The sequence below is a fragment of the Aristolochia californica genome, unplaced genomic scaffold, assembly GCF_029961685.1.
Source record: "Aristolochia californica isolate CCGP_79_NKW_82.1479 unplaced genomic scaffold, dmAriCali1.0.hap1 SCAF_2, whole genome shotgun sequence".
Lineage (NCBI taxonomy): Eukaryota > Viridiplantae > Streptophyta > Magnoliopsida > Piperales > Aristolochiaceae > Aristolochia > Aristolochia californica.
In genome coordinates, this window is record NW_027181881.1 from 35,113,336 (window position 1) to 35,138,126 (window position 24,791).

Sequence of the window (24,791 nt, forward strand, 5' to 3'; positions counted from 1 at the left end):
TTCTTGTTGTTTGCACTGATGCCATTAATTCTTTTAACCAAATTAATTGAATCCAATAACTAGTTAATAGTATAACTAGAAATTGTTTAATTCTTTAAAAAATGAATTAACTAATTACTACTTGTTTCATTAAATTATTTATTAGTTATTAAATTAAATAAGTCAATTACATGATTAATTCGCACAAATCATCATGTATTTAATTAATATTTGCCTAATAAGTAATTATCCAATTAGTAAATGTATTAATTACTAATTAATTAAAAATAATTAGTTGCAATGAAATAGTATATCATTCTGGTAGTTTGAACCAACTCCATTAATTCTACTAACGAAATTAATTGAATCAAATAATTAGTTAATAATAAAATTATAATATGTTCAATTAATTAGTTAATTAATTACTTACTACCTATTTCATTAAGTAATTGATTAGTTATTACATTAAATAGGTCGATTGGTTATTTAATTAGCACCAATCACCATGTATTCAATTATTTTCTTAGCTAATTTTTAATTATTCAATTAGTTGATGCATTGAATGCTAATTAATTAACTAATATTATAGCTCTGATTAAATAGTTTTGTGTTACAACAAGGTTATTTGGTTTGTTAGTACAAGAATTAGTTATATAATTTGACTTTATTAATTTTTATTGATTAATTCTTCACTAATTAATAGGTAATTATTACATCGAAGAAAACATTTTCCAACAAGTTTGAAAATTCAGTGGGAGAGGGAACCCTCTCCCAAAATATTTCAAAATTCATTGGGAAAATATTTTTCCCATCTTTTCAGTTTGATTCTCTTCTTTCAAAAGGAAAAAATTGAGAATATGGGAAAAAGATGAAGAACGAAGAAAAGGAAAAAAGAGAAGGGGAGAAATTCATAATTCTATGGATAAATATTATTTTCCAAGTTATTTAGTTGAGTTTCATTCCTCTACACAAGGACAAATGAAAAGAGAAAAAAAGTATGAAATAAAAAAAAAGGTAAAAGTACAGAAAAATTAAATAAAAATATTTTCCAACAAACTAGTTGTCCAAATGCATTGTCCACCAAACAAATTGCGTTCTCTCTCCACAATAGAACGGGGTAGCAGAACGCAAACATTGACACTTGCTAAACATGGCCCTAGCCTTGCTTTTTCAAGCCTATCTTCCTAAGAGGTTTTGGGGGAATGCCATTATTAACTGTTACTTATATAAAAAATCAAACACTTACCCTAGTTTTTCAAGGTAAAACATATTATGAGTAATTATTTAATATTTTACCCAATTACTCACATTTATGAGTGTTTGAATGTTTATGTTTTGCCTCCAGTCATGCCCACAAACCATCAAAATTTGATGCACACGCAATCCGTTACATTTTTCTTTGGTACCCTAAGGATATAGAGTATATGATCTTGAAATACATAGAGTGTTTGTCTCCCGAGATGTTACTTTCTTGAAAAAAGAATTCTCTTAAACACATTTCCACTGAAAATAGGGCTCCCATGATTCTTCCACCCATAACATTTGGCTTTTATGATGACCCTATACCAAACTCACCTACTCAGTCAAAAAGTCATGAAATTTTAAATGTTAATAATGCTTCTTCCCTTAACATACCTTCTCCCACTTCCTTGCAACCCTATGCTCATCGCCTATCTACCAGACCAATTAAGTGATTCAACTTCCTTCAAAATTTTCATGTGGAAACGACCCTACTGTCATGACCTGAACAATCATCTGCTTTTGGCATGGTCACAATATCAAGTATACCTTATCAACTCTCTCAAGTGTTTTCTTATACGCAGTTATTCGACTCTCATAAAGTTTTTTCCAATTCATTAACCACTACCAAAGAACCAACTGGTTTCTTATAGGCCATACAAAGTGAAGCTAGAGGATCCTAAATGGCATCAAACCATACATGATGAAATTCAAGCATTACAAGCTAATCACACATGGACACTTATCTCTCTTCCACCCAGTAAGAAACCCGTTGGATGTAAATGGGTATAAAAAGTGAAGCTCTAGTTTGATGGCACCATGAGTGTTTGCCCTAGTTGCCAAGCTGGTTACTATATGTGTTCTACTGAGTGTTTTCGCTATTCAAGGATGACATCTTCACCAACTCGATGTCAATAATGTTGTAACAATGTGGGATCCACCATGGCCCCACAAGTTGGTGGGACCCACCATGAGCTCGAAAGGTGTCAACAAGAGTCCTTATACAAAGTGGCTCTAGCTAAGAGATAAGGAACATGTGCTGGAATTAAATAGAAGATTTGAAGATCATGTGGGACCCACAAAGATACCACGAGCTGGTATCTTTACCTACATGAGTTGGAAGATCATGTGTGATCCACAAGATAAGACCAAGAGCTGGCTATCTAGCTTGATTCACGTCCTTAAAGAAGGTGTTTGTAGTTGAGTTAAATTAGTCTCTTAAATAGATAATGTAATCTTATCTTAATAGGCTTTTCTTAGAGAGTTCTAGTTGGAATGTAATTAGGAGTCCTAAGGTTAGTTGTACATGGACTCTATCACCTCCTCAACTATAAATAGAGGTTATTGTAAATCGGAATTATTCAAGCAAGATACTTCTTTTTTTTCTCCTCTCTTGTGTGAACTTCTCACTCTCTCTAATCTCTCTTATTTTCCTTCTCTTCTCTCTCTACCCGAGAGCTTTTCTCTTTTCCTCTTTTTTATTTCTCTCTCCCCTTGCTCGAGGTATTATTCATGGGGTCCTAAATTCAACATGGTATCAGATCTACCAATTTAGGATCCCCATTATGCTCTATGAAGATATGATTAAAAGCTGCTCATAGAAGGCTCCTTATGAAGCAAGATTGAAACTCATGAGATAAGTATTTATTTCTCATATTATTAAATTTATGGTAATGGTTTTCGGTATTAAGAGATGTTTTATAGATGTCCTTATGCATGTTTTCATCTTATGAAATTGTGAGAATATTTCTATCTTGGATTATCTTTGATTAGAAGAGATTATCAAGGTAGTTTTTATCGGTTCACACAATACTGTGATCGAGACCAGTGTATATTGGACTTTTTTTATAAATCTGTGGGAACAAGATTTTGGGATAAATAAGGATGATATTGAGCCTTTTATGAGTCATTATCCATTAAAATTATTTACTTAGCTTTTATGCTAAGCATCTCCATTAACTGAGTTGGTTAAAGCCTTCCACTTGGTCATATTTTGATTACTTGATTGGAGAACTATTTTACTTGATTTGTCTACTATGGCTGAAGATAATATGAGTCACAAGAGTGACATACTCAGAATCACCACTGTACCCGTACGAGGGGGTATCAAATTTTATGAACTGGTCCACTATGAACTATTCCAGAAAATAAAGACCATGATGGGGTCCTCCCAAGTACTTCTTCACCAACCGCTGCCACCTCCACTTCAGGTATGTTTTCTGCCTCCTCTTCATCCTAAATAATTGACTTAGGAGCCTCCGAGCATCTTATAGGTAATAGACTTCTACTATACTTAGTTTCTCCATGTCTTTCACCTAAATTTGTTACCATTGCTGATGGTTCACAAACTACAGTTCAAGGGAAATGATCCACTTTTGTTACACCATCACTTCCGCTAACTAATATCCTTTGTGTTCCTACTTTCCCTTTGAATCTTTTATCGATTAGTCAGCTCACCAAACATTTTAATATCTCTCTCACTTTCTCACCCATTTCATGTGTGTTTCATGATCTTACAACGAAGCGGGTGATTGTTGGAGGCAACAAGGGGGGCTCTACTACCTGGATGTACCAAAAATAAATACTGCATCCACCTGCGACACTGAAACCAGGTTATGGCATAACCGGTTGGGGCATCCGTCCACCCAATCTCTTCATCATATTTTTCCTAAAGCGTTGTCGGACCTTCGTTGTGAAGCATGTGAAATGAGTAAACATCAGAGGTCTACATACTCACCTCGTCCGAAAATTAAAAGTGTCTCTCCTTTTTTGTTAATTCATACTGAAGTCTGGGAACCCTTGAGTGTCTCCAACATTTCTCATGTGAAATATTTTATTTCATTGATGACTTCACTCGTACCACTTGGTTTATTTTGTTTAAAGAGCGTTCTGAAATACCATTGATATTTAAATATTTTTATGCAATGGTACTCACTCAGTTTGGGTAGAAAATTAAAGTCCTTCGGTCGGATAATGCCAAAGAATACACGTCCAAAGATCTTGACTCATATTGTCAAGAAAATGGCATTATTCATCGGACATCATGTGCCTACACCCCTCGACAAAATGGTGTAGCAGAACAGAAGAACTGTCATATTCTTGAGGTAGCTCGCGGTTTACTATATGACATGCAAGTTCTATATTTTTATTGGCCGCATGCAGTTCTTACTGAATGTTTCCTTATAAACCGGTTACCCTCTTCCGTTCTTGGTAAAAAATCTCCCTACTCTCTATTATTACCTGATGATGATCCTTTTTCACTGCCCTTGAGAGTAATGATTTGTCCATATTTCTTCCCTAAAACACAGTAAACTTGATCCCAAATTTTTGAAGTGTATCTTCTTAGAATACTCTTGCACACAAAAGGGTTTGCTATAATCCCTCTCTTCAGCGTTTACTTGTGTCGAGGGATGTCACATTTTTTGAAGACTTTCCATATTGTTCTGATAATGCTCCTCCAGGTTTATCTTATGTAGCAGGTTCTCCTCGATCGGTTGTGCCCTTATTTGCAGAAGCAACTCAACCCCCAGAAACACTGGCTGACACCACACCTACAAAGTTGTCGGATCCTACCGAAGTAAGTCCATCTTCTCCGATTATTTTTGGCCCAAAATATGATACTCGTCCTATTACTGTTAGGAAAGAGCCCAGATCTTGCACCATGCCTTCTACTTCTCATCCCATAACAAACTTTGTGTCTCATCATCGTCTATCCCCTGTTTGTTGTCAATTTCTATCGGCTATTTCCTCCGTACCTATACCACTGTCCTATCAGGAGGCTCTCAAACATCTAGGGTGGATGGCGGCTATGGATGAAGAAATGCAGGCCCTTTATGAAAATCAGACATGGGCACTAATCCCACTTCCTTCAGATAAGAAACATGTTGGTTGCAAATGGGTATTTATGGTGAAACACAATCCGGATGGATCCGTGGCTCAGTTGAAAGCTAACCTTGTTTCTAAAGGCTATACACAATGTTATGGCATTGATTATGACGAAACCTTCTCTCTAGTGGCTAAATTAAACTCGGTACATTTGTTAGTATCTCTAGCAGCTAACTCTTCCTGGCAGGTCTATCAACTTGATGTCTAAAATACTTTTTTGAATGGGGATATAAAGGAGGGCATTTATATACAGCAACCACCTGGGTATGTGGTTGAGGGGGAGTTCGTATGTCGACTACAAAAATCTATTTATGGTCTCAAATAGTTGCCTCGTGCATGGTTTGAAAATTTTAGCCAAGCACTCATATGGGCCGAATTAAACAAATGCTTTGGAGATCACTCTATCTTTATTAAAGACAGACTGAAGGGCATGGTAATTCTAGCCGTATATGTTGATGATATTATTATAACCGATAGTGATCCCGAGGGAATCCAAAAGACAAAAGAAATGATATGTACTAAATTCAAGAAAAAAGATCTCAGACTGCTCAAATAGTTTTTGGCTATTGAGGTACTATAATTCAGATATGGAATTATACTATCTCAAAGGAAGTATGTCCTTGACCTACTGGAGGAGACCGGAATGCTGGGATGTAGACCAACAGAAACCCCTTTGGACTCGAATGCAAAATTATGTGCAGGTACTAGAGAAGAAGTAGATGTCGGAAAATATCAAAGATTGGTGGGAAGACTTATTTATCTCTGCGTAACGAGGCCATATATTTCATATGCAGTTGATAGATGCCAGATTCTGACATGAGAACTAGGTTAATTATAATAGAATAACCCTTATTTTTGTGTTATAGGTGGTTATTTATTGGTATTCAAATGAAAAGTGCATTTATTGAATTTTGCATTGATCATTGCTTATATTACATATTTTTCCCTCCTGAATTATATTTCATTGCTTTCAAGGTTTATTTCTTCCTGAAATGATTTTTATGGATTCAATTATGGAATTTTAGGATAATTTCGTGTGAAGAAGGAGATATTTACAAACATGCCATTAGTGAAAGGGAGAGGTATTTTTAGGGCAAAATCGTTTTGAAACGGGGAGAGAAGAGAGCTGGAGAGAGTCTCCAACCAGCCGCCGACTGAAAGAAGAGAGACCCGAGAGCGCTCCCTCCAGCCGTCATTCGCCGCGCACCACAGTCGTCCACCGCCGTCCGGCAACCGAGAACAAACCCGAGGAGAGCTTGAGAGAGTCTCCATCTCGGCGAGTTCAACACTGCCATTTTCTGCTCGCCAGGTCGAGAGGTGACCCGAGAGGGCTCCTCTGGCTCCGATTCCGCATTCCAAACATCCTCCGGCATCGATTACGTATTTTCGACCACTTCCCTAGCCTAGTCCTACTCCGACCGAGACTCGTGAGAGCCGGTCAGAGGATTTCGCTTCCATCCCATCTTCCGCCGCACCACCTCCTCCGGCGCCGATTTCAATTCCTCTTCGCCGGCGTCGCTTCCACTTCCGGTCGCTCGCTCCTGCAACCCGAAGCCCTTAATTTCTGGAAATCGCAACAACCATGAGAACGGAATTGCTGCCTGAGCGAGAGGAAGAAGAAGGAGAGTAATCCATCATTTGTAATTTAATTAGTTTCCTATAGTTTGAACATAGGTTTGAATGCTTATTAAATTTGATTTGAGAATTGATGTTTATCGAATATTTGTTTTTCAAATTTTCTGAGTAATTAGCTAGTTAGGGTAGGATTATAATTTAGGTTGGATTTTGGTATTATAATTCGATCTTTGTCCTTAACTCTAGGCGCCCGAGAGGGGCTAGACGCAAGGATTGAGAATCCGAATTCGTGGTTACATGGTACTTGAGAGAGGCACAAATCACTGTAAAATCTAGAGTTGACGTTTCCTATTGTGCAAGTAGTTAATTAGATCATTGCTTGATAATTTAGGATATAATCGGTGTTTAGTTCAGATTAATTCATCATATTTGGTTAGGGTAGTTGACTGAAGAATACACAAAATTCAGTCCTCCCTGTGGGTATGACCCTCGCTTCCCTCTAGATTACATGAACAATTCGTACGCTTGTGAGGTATAAAAGCCGATGTAATTAAATTTCACATCAATTTTTTGGCGACGTTGCTGGGGTTGCACGTGTTAAGTGTATTTCTTTGTTCTTCATGGTCTTAGGTTAGATTTATTTTTCTGCTTTCATAATTTTATTTTTTTGTTTTATCTTGATGATTTTGTATGAAGTTATTTTTATTTCTTCTAGTTAGTTCGTATTTTCAGTAATTAGTTTGTTAGCATAATTTGATAGTTAGTTTTGTTTCTTTTGTGTTTTTATGCACGGGCGCCGCTCCCTAGGCGAACCATTAGCTCCCTTTGTTGAAGAGGTGGAACATATTTGTAGGAAAACACCAGAAGTCAAGTTAGCAGCTACTATGGCCAATTAGGGTGAACCATTACAGTTACCTGTAGCAGGTGACTGTAGAGCCCTGAGGGATTATTCTATCCCATCCAACTTCACATCACCTTCTTGCATTATATTGCCACCCACTACTGCAGCCAGTTATGAGTTGAAACCGGGTGTGATCCAACTCCTCCCTACATTCTATGGGTCGGAGAAGGAGGGCCCTTATTACCACATCAAGGAATTCTTAGATATCAGTGCGACTTTCAAATTCCAGAATTTCTCAGATGACTCTATCCGGTTAAGAATTTTTCAATTTTCACTTAAGGATAAGGCCAAGTCTTGGCTCAATTCCTTAAAGGTGGGTAGCATTACTTCATGGGACACATTAGTCACGAAATTTTTGTCCAAGTACTTTTCCATTCAGAGAACTACAGCCCTCAGGAGAGAAAACTCCAACTTTATGCAGCAGAAGGGTGAACACTTTTATGAGGCTTAGGAGAAATGGAAGGATTTGTTCCGTAGGTGTCCGCATCATGGGTTTGAGAAATGTCATTTAGTGCAATACTTTTCTCAAGGACTTACACCCCAAGTTAGATCCATGGTAGTTGCAACGAGTGGTGGGAGTTTGATGGGTAAGAGTGCTAGTCAGGCGTGGGACTTCTTTGAAACGTTGAGTGATCAATCTCAGCAATGGGGTTCGTCATTTAATGTTGATAGGAGATCCCATGAAGCCAAAAGAGGGGGTCTCTAGGTTAGTGAAACACCCATGCTCATGGCCAAGATTGAGGGGTTGACTAGAAAAATTTATGCCCTTATGGTGTCCAGGAGTTCACCTGCTCCTAACCCATCTACTATTTGTGCTATATGCTCTAGTTCATCTCATCCCACACAAATGTGTCCATCTGGTTCATCCTACCCGAAGCTCATTGAGGACTTGAATGCAGTCCAGAATTTTCATAGACCAAACCGGAACGATCCTTTTTTTGGAAACATATAATCTGGGTTGGGCTAGGCACCCAAATTTCTCATGGTCCAAGGGCCCACAGGTTGGGGGTCCTCCAGGGTTTACTCAACCCCAAGCTCCACGCCCACACTTCGCTCAACAACCATTGATTCCATAAAAACCTTCACTTGAGGATACACTTCAATTATTCATGCAGGATACACAGTCCTTCATTGCTAAACTTGAAATGCAAGTTAGTCAGTTGGCCAGCCACATGAGTGAACATGCACAAAATAGACTCCCGAGTCCAACCATTCCTAACCCCAAAAGCACACATGAGAGTGGGTCGAGTTCCAATCCCCACCATGAGCAAGCCAAAGCCATAACCACCCTTAGGAGTGGTCGTGAGTTGAACAATGGGGACACATCGTTGAGTGAAGAACCTCCAAGTTCTCCACCAACAGCCAGGCAAATCCCTAACCAAGTCCCAACAACTGCTTATCCGTAGAGGTGATCGGGCTCACCTAGGAAAGGAGATAGCATGCATGAAACGTTGGAACTGTTTAGTAAGGCTCACATTAACATTCCACTTTTTGATGCTATTAGGCAAGTCCCTGCTTATGCCCGATTTTTGAAAGACCTTTGTACACAGAAGAGAAAACAACATGTTAACAAAAAGGTTTTTCTTACTGAGAATGTAAGCTCAATTTTGAAGCACAACACTCCTAAAGTTAAAGATCCTGGATGCCCCACAATTTCATGTGTCATTGGTGAACATACCATCCAGAGAGTTCTTCTTGACTTAGGGGCAAGTGTGAATTTGCTTCCTTTCTTTGAGTACCAGCAATTAGGTTTGGGGGAATTGAAGCCTACCCCCATCACACTTCAACTAGCTGACTGTTCTATCAAGATACCACGAGGTATAGTTTAAGATGTTTTGATAAAAGTGGAAAAAATTCTATTCCCGGTTGATTTCATTGTTCTCGATACAGAACCACTAGTCAATGTGACCAACCAAATTTCTGTCATCCTAGAACGTCATTTCTTAGCCACATCTAATGTTGTCATTCATTGTAAAAGTGGTGAGTTGGAGTTGTCTTTTGGAAGTTTTAAGGTCTCGTTGAATGTGTTTAATGTCGGACACCATCCACTTGAGTCTGATGATCTGGGTCCTGCATTTAAGATAGAGACTGTTATACTTGATGACGAATCCACTTTTGAATCTTTTGAGTCTTACATAACATCTTTAGACATGGACTATTTTGATGAGGAAACATATTTTTGAGAGGTTGACTCTTAACTCAGTTCTGTACCTCTGTTGGAGGACGCTTATGAGGTTGTCACAATTGATCATCCATAGGATCTTCATCTTGACTTAGACAAAACCTCTTGAAACTTCCAAGCTAGATCTTGAGACACATCTCCCACATTGAAGTATGCGTTCTTGGGGCCCATGAACTCATTTCCAGTCATTATTGCCTCAAATTTGAGTACTGAGTAGGAGGAACAATTGACTGAAGTTTTACAAGCACACAGAGATGCATTGGGGTGGACTCTTGATACCTTAAATGGGATTAGCCCCTCCATATGCATGCATCGTATTCATTTGGAGGAGGAGACTAAAGCTTCACGTGAGATGCAACATAGATTAAATCCCCATATGCAGGAGGTTGTGAGAGAAGAAGTCATCAGGTTGCTTGTGTCAGGCATCATTTACCCTATTTCTGATAGCACCTGGGTGAGTCCCATTCAAGTTGTCCCTAAGAAAGGGGGGATAACGATAATGAAAAATGAGAGTGGTGAATTGATTCCCACAAGAACTACCACCAAGTGGCGTGTCTACATTGACTATAGAAAACTTAATTCCGCCACTAGGAAGGATCACTTCCCACTACATTTCAAGGATCAGATGCTAGAGCGATTGGTCGGCCATAGTTTTTATTGCTTCTTAGATGGATACTCCGGCTACAATCAAATTCCCATTGCTCCAGAAGACCAGGAAAAGACCACATTCACGTGTCCGTTTGGCACCTTTGCTTAAAAACGCATGCCTTTTGGTTTATGCAATGTGCCTGCCACTTTCCAACAGTTCATGATGAGTATCTTTTTTGACATGATTGGTGACTTTTTAGAGGTTTTTATGGATGACTTTTCTGTGTTTGGCTCTAGCTCTGAGACATGTCTGCACAATCTTTCACTCGTATTGTCCCGTTGCATTAAGTCCAATTTAGTCTTGAATTGGGGAAAATGCCACTTCATGGTAAAAGAAGGAATTGTTTTAGGACATGTAGTGTCTGAGAGGGGTATAGAAGTGGACATAGCCAAGGTTGATCTAATTTCCAATCTGCCACCACCTACTTCTGTGAAGGGGTGCATTCTTTCCTCGGCCATGCTGGGGTTCTATAGGCACTTCATTAACGACTTTAGAAAATTTTCTCGTCATTTGACGAATTTTCTTGCTCAAGATGTTGCTTTTGCCTTTGATGATGCCTGTATTCATGCTTTTGAGACACTGAAGAAATGTTTGTCCATTGCACCCATTGTCCAACCCCCTACTTGGTCTTGCCTTTTGAGTTGATGTGTGATGCCTCTGATTATGCATTGGGGGTTGTTTTGGGGCAAAAGGCAGATAAAATTCCCTATGTCATTCAGTATGCTAGCTGCACTCTTCATGATGCTCAATTGAATTACACTACCACTGAAAAGGAGTTGCTAGTTGTTGTGTTTACCTTGAACAAATTCAGATCATATCTGTTAGGGTCAAAGGTTATAGTTTTTATTGATCATTCTGCTTTGAAGTACTTATTATCCATCAAGGACACTAAACCTCGCTTGATTAGATGGATCTTGCAATTGCAAGAATTTGACCTTGAGATTCGAGATAAGAAGGGTTGTGAGAATGTTGTTGCTAATCATCTATCTAGGATTTGTGTAGCACCTCAGGAAGGATCCCTTCCTTTAAATGATTCCTTCCCTGATGAACAACTTCTCCAAGTATCCCAGTTGCCTTGGTTTTCTGACATGGTCAACTATCTTGTTACTCGTAAGATTCCTGATTATTGGAGTAAACAAGATCGGTTGAAATTCTTTTCCTAAGTCAAACATTTTTTTTGGGATGACCCTTATTTGTTCAAGGTGTGTCCAAACCAAGTCATTAGGCGTTGTGTACTTGAGCAAGACTTTGCCAACATTCTTGAATTTTGTCATTCCCACGCATGTGGTGGACATTTTGGTGCTAGAAAGACCGCGACTAAAGTCTTGCAATGTGGTTTCTATTGGCCTTCATTATTTAGAGATGCCCATGAGTTTTGTCGTGTGTGTGATAGATGCCAACAGACTGGTTGTTTGTCTAGGAAGAACATGATGCCTCTTAACCCTATTCTTATTGTTGAATTGTTTGATGTGTGGGGTATTGACTTCATGGGTCCTATTCCTGTCTCATTCGGCTATCAATACATCCTTGTTGCTATTGAATATGTCTCTAGATGGATTGAAGCTATTACATGTAAGAAAAATGATCACAAAGTGGTGGTAAAAATTTTAAAAGAAAACATTTTTAATCGGTTTGGTACCCCGAGAGCGATCATCGGTGATGGGGGATATCATTTTTGTAACAGAGCATTTGAGACCTTGTTGAAGAAATACTTCATCACTCATCGGGTGTCCACTCCGTACCACCCGCAAACTTGTGGGTAAGTGGAAATCTCTAATAGGGAGATCAAACAGATTTTGGAGAAGTCAGTTCGCTTTGATAGGAAAGATTGGTCCACTCGATTGGACGATGCTTTATGGGCCTATTGAACCGCTTATAAGACTCCTATTGGGATGTCTCCATTTTGCCAAGTGTACCTGTTGAGCTTGAGCATAGAGCTTATTGGGCCATTAAGGCTTTGAATTTTGATTTGGCTCCAGCGGGTGAGGAGAGGAAATTGCAATTGAATGAGTTGGAGGAGATACGTCATGATGCTTATGAGAATGCCAAATGGTATAAGGAGCGAACAAAGCTTTTACATGATAAATCTATTTTTCGCAAGTCTTTTACTGTTGGGCAGAATATTTTACTTTATAACTCACGATTGCATTTGTTTCCAGGGAAGTTGAGATCCAGGTGGTCAGGTCCATTTGAGTGTTTCCTCATGGCGTTGTTGATATCCGTAATCACGAAGATGGGTCGGTCTTCAAAGTTAACTGTCAGAGGCTGACCCCGTATTTTGAGAATGTCCCCACACCGGAGGAGGTGATGGTGATTTTCTTGGAGGAACCTGTCCATTCATCTTGACTGCGTCAGAGTCTTGCTTACGACTATAAACTTAGTACATTGTGAGCAATCCCAACGCTTCTATCCCTTTGTACATTACATTTTTTATTTTTTTTGGTTTATTCATTCTTATTGGGATAACCTTTGGTGTACTCTGGTCTTGATTGATTGGACGTCCCCCGGCAATGCCAGCCCCATCATGGATTCAGGGTACTCTCTTGCCAGCTGAGAGTGTAAATGGTTCCGGTAGTCAATGACCAAACTTTTGGTCCCTAGTTTGAGAGGTCTGTACTCAAATAACCGTTCTAGGATTGAGCAGTTCGAACTTGAAGTATTGAATGAAAACCTTATAGTGAGTAACTCAAGGACTTGTGTCCTGCGCATGATTCCTGCTGCCTTCAGTGGCCAGTCACATGAAGATTTCTTCAAAGTGTGATGTGGGATAGCGGTTTCATCTACGGATGATTACCTATGGGTACGGCTGATACAAGTAAACCTTCTTCGAGGGAGACTATGTATCATTTCTAGGGGTCTTTATTGACTCTTCGGTATTATTGTTGATGACGAAACACATATGGTCCCACCTATGGATTTAGGAGCCCTGAGGAAGCTTAACCCTTACTCTGCTGGAGTATAACCAGCTAAGTTGTGAGTCAACTGGAGTATAATCAGATATTTTAGTGATTTTTAGTTGGTTTGTTTGATGATGTGTCATGCTCTAGGTTTGGGGGTGTTTACTGATATCTCTTTTCCTTACATTGTTTTGGCTTTGTTTTACTTTTTGTGTGCCCATGGAGCATGTGGTTTCCTTGAGTTTTATTATTCTTTAGCTATTATTCCTTTTTGTAGTCGTTTTGGTGTTTTAACTTTTCCCCATTGCAGACAATGTCAGGTTTCGGTTTGTGTGTGTGTGTGTGTGGGGGGGGGGGAACGACTCTTTTATGTCTTAGCAATGATTTTTCTTTTGATTTTTGTTCATGGTTTTCAAATTACTCCTCGTAGTATGTGGTTAACTTTAGTAGTGTTAAAATAAGTTGCTCAAATGTGTTTCTTAGTATGTGGAAAACTGTGTAGAATATGCATAATAGAAATCTGATATCATGTGTTGTGATTCATGAGAATTCAGTGGGATAACTTACTGTTGCATTAGACTTGGAACTTAGTTGCAAAAGAGAACATATAAATCTAGTGTTGATCTATGTTAGTCTGAATAGTCTTGTATGCCTATTTAATCTTAGTTTTTTTATATCTCAGTGAAATTTTTTGTTGTAACGTATGAGTGCAAACGGAAGTGCTCTTGCTTGCAAAAGATAGATAACCTCAGAAATAGCCTAGGCAAACCCAAGGACATGCACCGGAACGGTCATGAATGCAAAAAATAAGTGCATGTGCAGTGAGGACGAATACAAAATGATGGTAATACCAAAAGTATTCAGAAAAAAAATATGTATACTTCTTTTGTGAGATTGTTAGACAACAGGCTTACTCTACTATTTTCTCTTAATTGTTATGTGACTATGATTTTATTGTTATCTGTTGCCTCTTTGTTCTGTTGAAGTAATTGCTTATGGGCCACATTGGTTCAGGTGGAGTACCCGTGAGTGTATTTGGATTGATAATGTATTATATTTTACACAGGTTTTCAAATTGAGCAGGGTTTTAAATGATTTTCAGACATTTTACGATACTAAGTGTTAGTCATATGCTAATGAGGAGTAGATTTTCTTCAGTTTTCTTTTCATATTGTTGATTTAGATGAATTTTAAATTCCATGCAAACCCTCACGAGACACAACTCATCCACTACCGTAAAGTAGGGGTTTAACGGCTTGTTGCATACGCTAAATGTAATTGTGTTCCCTACGAAAGTGGCATTTTGTTTTCCTAGGCTCAATTTTGGTTCTGTTGTTGTTTTGCTAGGGACTAGCAATGATTTAGGTTTGGTGGTGTGATAGATGCCAGATTCTGACTTGAGAACTAGTTAATTATAATAGAATAACCCTTATTTTTGTGTTATAGGTGGTTATTTATCGGTTTTCAAATAAAATGTGCATTTATTGAATTTGGCATTGATCACTGCCTATATTGCATATTTTTCTCTCCTGAATAATATTTCATTGCTTTTAGGGTTTATTTCTTCCTAAAATAATTTTTATGGATTCAATTATGGAATTTCATGAGAATCTTGGGTGGAGAAGGAGATATTTACAAAAATGCCATTAATGAAAGGGAAAGGTATTTTTAGGGCAAAATCGTTTTGAGACGGGGAGAGAAGAGAGCTCGAGAGAGTCTCCAACCAGCCACCGACTGAAAGAAGAGAGACCCGAGAGGGATCCCTCCAGCCATCGTTCGCTGCGCACCACAGTCGTCCACCGCCGTCCGGCAACCAAGAACAGACCCGAGGAGAGCTCGAGAGAGTCTCTGTCGCGGTGAGTTTGACACTGCCATTTTCTGCTTGCCAGGCTGGGAGGTGACCCAAGAGAGCTCCTCCGGCACCGATTCCATATTTTGACCATCCTCTGGCATCGATTACCCACTTTTAACCACTTCCCGAGCCTAGTCGGACTCCAACCGAGACTCGAGAGAGCCGGTCAGAGGATTTTGCTTCCATCCCGTCTTTCGCCGCACCACCTCCTCCGGCGCCAATTTCGATTCCAGTTCACCGGCGTCACCTCCACTTTCGACTGCTCGCTCTTGCAACCCAAAGCCCTTAATTTCTGGAAATCGTAGCAACCATGAGAACGGAATTGCTGCCTGAGCAAAAGGAAGAAGAAGGGGAGTAATCCATCATTTTTTAATTTAATTAGTTTCTTATAGTTTGAACTTAGGTTTGAATGCTTATTAAATTTGATTTGAGAATTGATGTTTATCGAATATTTTTTTTCCGAATTTTCTAAGTAATTAGCAAGTTAGGGCTGGATTATAATTTAGGTTGGATTCTGGTATTATAATCCGATCTTTTTCCTTAACTCTAGGCGCCCGAGAGGGGCTAGACGCAAGGATTGAGAATTCGGAGTCGTGGTTACGTAGTACTCAAGAGAGGCATGAATCACGATAAAATCTAGAGTTGACGTTTCTTATTGTGCAAGTAGTTAATTAGATCATTGCTTGATAATTTAGGATATAATCAATGTTTAATTCAGATTAATTCATCATATTTGGTTAGGCTAGTTGACTAAAGAATACACAAAATTCAGTCCTCCCTGTGGATATGACCCTTGCTTCCCACTAGATTACATGAATGATTCGTACGCTTGCGAGGTATAAAAGCCGATGTAAATAAATTTCACATCAACAGTCAGTGTGGTAAGTCAATAAATGCACAAACCACTACTCAGTCATTGGCAAGCACTAGAATGGATATTAAAATATCTCAAATGAGCACTAGGAAGAGGGCTCCTCTATAAAAATCATGAACACTTGAACATCGAAGGATTCTCATATCCAGACTGGGCCGGATCCCCAGGTGACAAAAAATCTACTTCGGATATTGTACGATGATTGGGGAAACATGGTTACATGGAGGAGCAACAAACTGAATGTACTTGCAAGGTCTTGTGCAAAAGCAGAGTACAAAGTCATGGCACAAACAGTTAGTGAACTCCTATGGATCAGATTCTCCTAACTGAACTGGGTTTTTACAAAGAAGCACCTATGAATCTATATTGTAATAATCAGGCTGCAATTCACATCACGTCAAATCCAATCTTCCAAGAGAGAACAAAGCATATAGAAATAGTCTGCCACTTCATACGAGAAAAATTCACTGTTGGCATCTTATCTCTCCAGCATGTATCTTCACAGAACCAGGTTGCAGACATTCTCACCAAACCAGTCACTCAAAAAATTTAGTCCAACATTTGCAGCAAGCTGGGCATCTACGATATTTTCTCACCCCCAGCTTGAGGGGGAGTGTTATAATGTGGGACCCACCATGGCCCCACAAGCTGGTGGGACCCACCATGAGCTCGAGAGGTGTCAACAAGAGTCCTCATACAAAGTGGCCCTGGCTAAGATATAAGGAACATGCGCTGGAATTAAATAGAAGATTTGAAGATCAAGTCGGACCCACATAGATACCACGAGCTGGTATCTCTATCTACAAGAGCTGGAAGATCATTTAGGACCCACAAGATAAGACCAAGAGCTGGCTCTCTAGCTTGATTCACGTCCTTAAAGAAGGTGTTTATAGATGAGTTAAATTAGTCTCTTAAATAGATAATGCAATCTTATCATAAGAGGCTTATCTTAGAGAGTTCTAGTTGGAATGTAATTAGGAGTCCTAAGGTTAGTTTTACATGGACTCTATCACCTCCTCAACTATAAATAGAGGTGACTGTAACTCAGAATTATTCAAGCAAGCTACTTCTTTTTTTCTCCTCTCTTTTGTGAAGTACTCTATCTCCAATCTCTCTTATTTTCCTTCTCTTCTCTCTCTACTTGAGAGTTTTTGTTTTTTCTCTTTTTTCTTTGTCTCTTCCCTTGCTCGAGGTATTATTCATGGGGTCCTAAATTCAAAAAATGCGTTCTTACATGGTGATCTTGATGAAGATGTATACATGTCCTTACCTCCAGGTTTTGGACGAAAGAGGGAGACTCAAGTGTGCAAACTCAACAAGTCATTATACAGCTCGAAACAAGCTTCTAGACAGTGGTTTTTGAAGTTTTCTAAAACCCTAAAGACTGTTGGGTTTCATCCGTCAAAATAAAATTATTCATTATTCATGCAATCCCACAAGTGAAGTTTTACATCAATACTTGTGTATGTTGATGACATGGTTTTGGTAGGTAACAATCTGCAACAAATTGAAGATGTGAAATAATTATTATCTAAGTTATTCAAACTTAAGGATCTTGGTCAAATCAAATACTTCTTGGGCATAGAAGTAGCAAGGTCTTCAAAGGGAATTTCCCTCTCCTAAAGAAAATATGCTTTGGAGATATTAGAAGATATTTGATTTCTAGGAGCTAAACCTACAAGGTTCCCAATGGAGCAAAACCTAGCTCTTACACAATCTGATGAAGAACTCCTACATGATCCTTCATCATACAGGCATCTCGTGGGAAGATTGATCTACTTGACCATTACTAGAGCAGATATGGTCTACGTTGTCCATGTTCTAAGCCAATTTAAGGAAAAACCACATAACTAGAAACAAAGTCCAGAACAGGGTATTTTATTATCCTCCACAAGTACACTCCAATTAAATGTATTTTGTGATGCAGATTGGACTCGTTGTAGGGACACTAGAAGTTCAGTAATAGGTTATTGTATATTTCTTGGACAATCACCAATTTCTCAGAAAACAAAGAAGTATACAAGGTGGCTCGATCAACTACTGAAGTAGAGTTTCGTTTTATGGCTACTACATGTTGCAAAATTAATTGGTTGAATAATGTTTTGTAAGACAACGAAATCATACATACTCAGCTAGCCATGTTGTATTGTGACAAAAATTTGCTCTACACATCACCTCAAACTCAGTCTTTCATGAGTGAACCAAGCACATCGAAATTGATTATCACTTAGTACGTGAAAATAATAAAGTAGACATGATTAAGACAACACACATACGAACCAACAACCAAACTACAGACGTATTCACTAAGGCGATGATTTTGTCCCAATTTAAGGCATTACTCAACAAGTTGGATATCATTAACATAAACTCCAACTTGAAGGGGAGTGTTGAAGATAAGATTCGAAGATAAGGAGATTTGAGATTTGAAGATAAGAAGATTTTTAATTTGTATTTATACAGGATACATTCCTTTGTATACATGTAATATGATTTGTATCATTCAATCAGAAAATAGAAAAAATATTAATGGATATTCTTCTTTTCTATTATGTCGATTTGTGTTGGTGGAATTAAAATAAGTCCTAGCATCCCAAGTTCCAACATAGAGGAAATATGCTTGGATGCTGCCTTGTTAGTAATGATCCCAATTCCCATATAGTCAATGGTGGATTTAGTGGATCAAGCATCTCCTCTACTTGTTCGGATACAAATTTAAGTTAATTGGAAGGGAATTTTACTGTGCCACCCAATTTTTTTAAAATAATAACACAAATAACCAACTTTTCAACTTAATATCACAAATACCCAACTTTGACCGCTTACATGGTGATATGTCGTCACGTCACATCAGCACCCAAAAACTCTAATGACGTGTAACCCAATACATCATCAAGAAGCCTACATAGAGGATGTTGTAGCTTCCCGATGATGTGGTAGGGTGATGTGTTGTTTGATTCTATGGTGTTGATGTGGCACCATGTAAGCAGTCAATTCTAAATGTGACATTTGACTGTACACATGTGTAGTTGACAAGTCAAAGTTGGGTATTTGTGACATTAAGTTGAAAATTTGGTTATTTGTGTTATTTTTTAAAAATAATATGGTAGTACAATAAAATTCCCTAATTGGAACTAATTTACAAGTCTCATAAACCAATATGAGTTATTTCTTTCAAAGAACTCACATAAAAGATTTATTGAGCAATCTTCATTCCCCTCCCCTTCCCCGCCATTGACTTGCTTGAGATTTGTTAGTATGTGTACTAACAATGGGACTAATATCATCCATTCACATGTGAAGTATAAATGTGACCCATTTATATGGAAATATAAGTTCCATCAATCCTCTCCGTGCAACTAAAGTACCAAGTCAATGCTTGTCGTAGGAAAAATTCACTTAAAAGGAAGAGGTATCACTATTTTAAATGGGTAAAATGAGGTGTCATGCTTTCATTGGAATAAGAAAAGGATTTACTACATGAATGGCTGAAGAGTTTGAGTACCAAAGACCTAAATTGGGTGTCCCAAGTAGATAACGGAAAATTCTTTTACTACCACTAAGTGAGATTCTCTATGATTGGATTCATATGTAGCACATTGGTATACTAAGACCATTATATCTGATCTACTGGCTGAAAGGTGAAGTAGGGATCCTATCATGCATCTATACAATTTTTTATTTATGGCCCTACCGGAGTTTTCTGAGTCAAGTTTCAAGGATGAACGCATAGGTTTGTAAATTTACTTAAGATTTTCAATGTTGAATCTCTTAGGCAATCCCTTTGTGTTTTGGACTGAATTATGAATGTGACATTTTTAATTTGTGTTACTTGAAGTCCGAGGAAGAATATGAGTTCACCCATTAAACTCATTTCAAACTCATCCTTCTTTACGTTAGAAAATTATTCATAATGAGAGGGATTTGTAAAAACAAAGATGAAATGATCCACATAAATTTGAACGATACGTAAGTCTTGATCATGGTTCTTACTGAAAAGAGTCTTATCTATGCTTCCTCTATTATAGTCATTTGTTTCTAAAAATTTTCATAGTCTTTCATACCACGTTCTTGGAGCTTTCTTTAACCTAGATAATGCTTTATTCAATTTGTATACATGGTAAGGCTTACTCACATCTTCAAATCCTTTGGGATAACCCATAGAGAACCATTTAAGGGCCATTTTTAATCTTAACTTTGCAAATGTGGGCATAGTGATCCAATTCATAGCAATAGTATCATCTAATATGAGAAATGCGAAAGAACTTATTTTTCTTATATTATGTTCTTCCCAACTATCCTCTTGGTTGTGGATTTGAGAGACAATGTTTTGACTTGCTTCTCTAAGTCTAAGCTCTTATTCTAAAAAGCAAGCCTATTACATCATAGCTTGTCTATCAATCAACTTTGTCTTAAGGCATTAGTTATGTGACTTTCATTTGTCCCCTTCAAGAAAATTAGCTCTTCCTTGAGCTTTGCAGTCTCATTTAATTAATCATTATATTTATTTATATTTATATTAAATCCTACTCTCCATGGAGTTGTACATCATTTTAAGTTAATAAAAATGTTGAACAAAAAAGAGTTCCTCGTTTAAAGGTAAATTATAAGCCACTTAATGACTGCCTTAAATGGATTAGACATCCTATCCCCAATAAAAAGGATCTTTTAGACAAATTGCATTTGGTAAAAATGACGAAGAACTTTCATTATAACAACAACTTCATTGCAACATCTATTAAAAAAGGAAAGAAAAGAAAGAAAGACTTACAATTAGAGAAACCTTGAAGCAACCTTGGAGACAACTTCCGACCTTTTCAAGTGATGCCTAAACACACAAATTGGTTCCCTATTTACAACTTTTGGAACCTAGATTTTTAAGAAGAAATTACATCAATTTCAACTTCTTTTGAAATCCAGTGAGGAAATTTTGACGCACGACTTCCATTATTGTAGACATTGTGGTGGCGACTGCTGATGTGTCTTCTATTATTGTAGACATTGTGGTGGTGGTTGATGTCGATGTTGCAATATTGTAGTTGATGTGACCTACCAGGCGATACTGTAGCTGATGTGACATGCCGGTAAATGAAATTTTTTCTTTTGATGTGAAGTAGTCAATTTTTACTTTATTTAAGTCATCATTTTTATGGTCTAGCTTTTTTTTATTATGGTGATCTAACTATATGGCATTTAGATTTCTTTGCCATTATAATCAAAAGATGCTTCTTTTATTACCCTGACTGATCAATTGTCAACTATATTTTTTGTAGCGTTCTTCCATTATGAGTTTGGTGATTTGACACCTTTGTTGTCTTCCCCGAAGATTAGGGAGTCCTATTGTATGCATCCTATGTTTTGATTCTTTTCCTTCTCTTAAATATTTCACAGGATTCAAAAATAGATGTCTTGTTCTTGTATCAAGACTAAGATAAGCATTGATCATTGGATTGGAGATCTGATAATCGTTTTGCTTGTTCATTTGTAAGAAATGTTTTTTCTTAGTTCATGATTGAACTTTGTGAATCATGGCCTCTCAGTAGTCACCAAGCGATGCATCATGGTCTTCGGGTTGTGATTATGGATTAAAACCCACTTCTTCATCTTGATTACCATCTTGACTGCTTTCCATGGAGTACTCATGGGCAGAGATTGACATATGGTCATCTTTAGAGTTTTTATTTAATTTTGATAAAAAAATCTCTTCAATAGAGTCAAGAGCTTTGAAGAGTAGCTCTTCTTCTGATATTTTAGGAAAATTTTCTTTTAATTGTACTTTGATAATATCAAAAGGTGACATCTTTGTCAGAGGTTCCACATATTGAGGAGTTAAATTTTTATATTTGAGAATTACAGCCTTAATTTCTGTAATCTTTTCTTCAATGGTTGTAGTGGGAAATTTACCCCACATACGTACATGGAAATTATGCTGCAAGATTGGCAGCTATAGTTCATTGAAATCAACTTTCAAACCCTATTTTCATATCCATGAAAGAGAAAATTTTATAAAAAAAAGAATGTATCCGATCCTTTCACCAAATTCTGGACATCCTTAATATTAGGATGAATGACTCACCATTGACCATATAAATCCTAAATGGGTTCAGGAAGAATAGAGATTGGAGGCCCCAATTTTGCCCACCATTTTTATACCCATAAAGGAATTGGTATTTTATTTTGTAGGTGCTTCTTAATTTCAACACCGAGTGCAATAAACCTAGTATGTTTATGTGTATGACCTCATATTACCTCATAATCAAACCAAGATTTGTCGTTGGTTATTGGGAGGAAGGACTCTTAACCACTTGGAACATATTTTCCAAGGATTAGTAGTCACGACTATATCCTCGCAATTGATGACCGGAATGTCGACCGTAATTGGAAGGGTTGTAAAAATGGGGTTTACTAGAACCGCGTCCTTCATTTACGTTGAGGATGCTTCGGGAACTTTATTTCTCCCTTTATTTATCCCTTTATTGGGATTGAACCTGCCAGGGCATGTTCCTCCTCTATCAGAGAGAGGATGTCCCATGTAAGGAAAATGTGACATTTTGTTATCCCTGCAAGAATTCACAAGTGAGAAAATTAGGTAGAGAGTTATTTTCTCCCTTGATATATTCGATATCAAAATTAAAAGCGCTTAATTCCACCTGTCATTATGCAAATATTTGTTTTGATGTCAAAAAAATTATATCTTTTTAAGAATTTGTTTAGCTTTAGAACAATCTACTCTTAGAAGGAATTGTTGATTAAGGATCGTCCTTAAATTTACCAATACATTTAACAATAGCAAAAATTTCTTGCTTAACAATTGAATAATTCAATTGCGCTTGTTTCCAAAGGCCAAAATTCGTACCAATTCTTCTTTATTAGATTTTGGATTTAATTGTTTAAATATTCCCCCATATCCAATATGTGAGGCATCAGTTTCAAAATGCCTTCTTCCATTGAGGGTTGGCCAAGGTAAGACAAGGTAACTGTCTAACTCGAGCTTTAATTTCTTGGACGGCCTTAATATGCTTTATGGTGCAAGGAGCGTGTTCTTTTGCAGTCTTTCATTGGGAAAATATTTTTCCCATCTTTTTAATTTGATTATCTTCTTTCAAAATGAATAAATAGAGAATATGGGAAAAAGGTGAAGAATGAAGAAAAGGAAAAAAGAAAAGGAGAGAAAACTTCTCCTAGTGAATTTCATAATTCTCTAGGAGAAATATTATTTTCCAAGTTATTTAGTTGAGTTTTATTCCTGCAAAAGGACACGTGAAAAGAGGAAAAAAGAGTATAAAATAAAAAAAAGAGAAAAATAAATACAAATTTTTTTCCAACAAATTGAAATTCACTGGAAAAGGTGTTAAGATTTCTTGCATTGAATTTTTGGAGAAGCATTTTTCAAGAAGGATAAAAATTCGCGAGAAGAGATCACACAACGAATTTTTAAATTCACTTAGAGAATCTTTATTTTTCCCAACGAATTTCAGATTCGCTAGCAAAAGTCCACTTCTACTAGAAAATTTGATTCCAATGTTGGGTTTTTTATTGGCTAAACATGTTTTTCTTGTAGTGTGTGCGACGTGTTGAGGAGCAAAATCGTAAGATGAAGAAATTTGAAATCGCTATGCAATGGTTCTGTCTGATCGATCAATCATGTGGGATAATCGATCAATCCTTGTGAAATTCACTTGCCTGGACAAAGGTTGATCGATCATTCTAGTGCTAGTTCAACTAAGTTGACTCTAAAAGCATGAGAATGATTTTGTCTTAGTGCTCTAACATGTTCTAAGGGATGTTTATGATGTTCCTAAACTTGTTTGTATGCAATGGATGACCTAAAGCTCCATATTCACTATTGTACTTAAAGAATGGAGTTAGGAATTCTCTCAGACATTTGTGATTGACTTTTGACATATGACTTTTATACTTGAACTCTAGTATTCTCGTTGTCTTCTTCTTTGTGGGTGTTTCTTCAAGCGACGTCCATCAATGTTGTTTAAGATCTTGAGTAGGCTTGATTGTTTTGAATCTTTTGAAGTTGAGATGCATTGACTCTTGAAGGAAAAGTATCAAAAGTACTTAGTTTTGCAAGTTGTTAGATCTATTAAATTTTGTTATCATCAAAAGCAATAAGGGAGTCAACATATGGTCAACACTCAATTCACGCCCCCCATCCCCTGAGAAGCCACTTGGGCTGACACAAATTTATCTAAATGTTCTACCCTCCCTAGACCACCCAACCTAGTAAACGATTATAATAAAATCCATACAACGGTCCCATCGTATTCCCCCTCCTTCATGATGAGTTTTTTTCTCCTTGCTACATGAAAAACATTTTATAGCACATCAATGTCTCAAGCAACATAATTAAAAATCAAAACAAAACATAAGCATAATTAAACATTAGTAATAGTATGATTAAACAACATGATTAAAAGTACGATTAAAGCATGATTAAAAATAAGATTAAAGATAAAATTAAACTAGATCAAACGGAATGGACGAGACCCAAAGAGAGGGAAAGTCAAAGGGAAGAAGAAGGAAGAAGATGGGAAACAAAATAGGTGAAAAAAAAAAGAGAGAAAAGGGTGGAAATAAGAGAGAAAAATGAGGAAAAGTAAAAAGAAAAAGACAAAAATAAAAAGGGGGAAAATAAAAAATAAAGAGTAAAAGAATAAGGAAAAAGGAATAACAAGAAAATTAAAAATTAAAAATTAAAAATTAACAAAATAAAATAAAATTAAGTAAAAATAAAATAAAAATATAT

At 37.3% G+C, this 24,791-nt stretch overlaps 1 non-coding gene and 1 pseudogene across 1 annotated transcript; one reads left to right on the top strand and one right to left on the bottom strand.

Moving 5' to 3' along the window:
- LOC137955002 (uncharacterized) overlaps positions 1 to 11,573 on the top strand; it is a 185,791-nt pseudogene extending 174,218 nt beyond the window's left edge.
- Positions 7,968 to 8,074, bottom strand: LOC137957378 (small nucleolar RNA R71). The gene has a single exon (XR_011113348.1). It is a non-coding gene; the product is annotated as a small nucleolar RNA R71 (small nucleolar RNA).
- Positions 11,574 to 24,791: the final 13,218 nt, after the last annotated feature.